The 1,107-nt window shown below is 46.1% G+C and overlaps 1 pseudogene; it reads left to right on the top strand.

Annotated features, from left to right (window-relative positions):
- The first annotated feature begins 179 nt into the window (after positions 1-179).
- Positions 180-1,097, top strand: LOC113223488 (annotated as a pseudogene).
- Positions 1,098-1,107: the final 10 nt, after the last annotated feature.

Below are 1,107 nucleotides of genomic sequence, written 5' to 3'. Positions count from 1 at the left end.
TGTTTTATCTTTATATTCAAATATTTATAAATGACTGATTGATGAAATTTTTTTCTTTTAAACACTGCCGCTGAATCCATGGAGAAAAAAATGGGTAAATTTCCGGAAGTAGGCTCCCTCCGCTCCGCTTCGCCCCGGTGGGCGCGGCCAGACAGAGACTGAGGAGTGCGGCTGGGGCGATGTGGCGCTCCCCACAAGTGGTGGCGCTGTGTCTGGCCTGCAGCTTCTGCTCCCTCCTTTATGCCTTCACCCAGCACGCCTTGTCCCTGGAGGAAGGAGCGGGCGGCGGTGGCGGGAAGCCGCAGGCTGCGGTGGCTTCCTGCTCGCGGGCGGAGGAGACGGTGCCGTGAGCTGCGGGGGCAGCGCGGACCCCGTGGCGCATCCCGGCGGGTGGGACAGGTGTAGACTGAAAATAAAGCCTGTTGAGAAAATATAGCTGTAGTTGCCTGTAGTTGCCTGTGGTGAAAGACTGGAAGAAATTGTGACCATGTTGAAGTCAACTGTAACTTTCAACATCAAACCTCTTCCATTCCAGATTTTTGCTGAAGATCACCTACGTCATAGCTTTAAAGGCAGATGTGACGGGGGTCCTTTCTACAAACACTTAATTATACAATATACCCCATAACCTTTCCAGGTGAGAATGCAGCAGAGTGGAAAAACTAAACCATGTGCTTCGCAGAGATTGTTCTTGCCTTTAACCCTGAAAGAAGTTGACTCCCTATTGTATGCCGACACTGATAGCCTTTTTTTTTTTTTTTTTTTTTAACCACACGTTGATGATATTTGGTCTTTGTTAAAGGAATTTAATTTCACACAAGTTGCTGCAATGGCACCAGAACATGAGGAGCCTAGAATAGGACGGTATAGTCTCTTTGCTAGGCATCTATACTGTGGAAAAGCTGGAGTAAACTCTGGAGTTATGTTGACAAACATGACTTGAATGAGAAGAAAGTGTTTCAAGAATGATATGACAACCGTGAGACTACAATGGGGAGATACACTTATGACACGGCTTAAAAAGTACAAACTAAACATGACACGGGAGATCAAGATCTGTTAAATCTTATTTTTTTCATCCTCCAGAAAGCCTTTTTGTTTTTCTGT

This window comes from Piliocolobus tephrosceles, unplaced genomic scaffold, assembly GCF_002776525.5.
Source record: "Piliocolobus tephrosceles isolate RC106 unplaced genomic scaffold, ASM277652v3 unscaffolded_41501, whole genome shotgun sequence".
NCBI classification, from domain to species: Eukaryota; Metazoa; Chordata; class Mammalia; order Primates; family Cercopithecidae; genus Piliocolobus; species Piliocolobus tephrosceles.
This window is presented reverse-complemented; position numbering and strand designations above follow the sequence as displayed.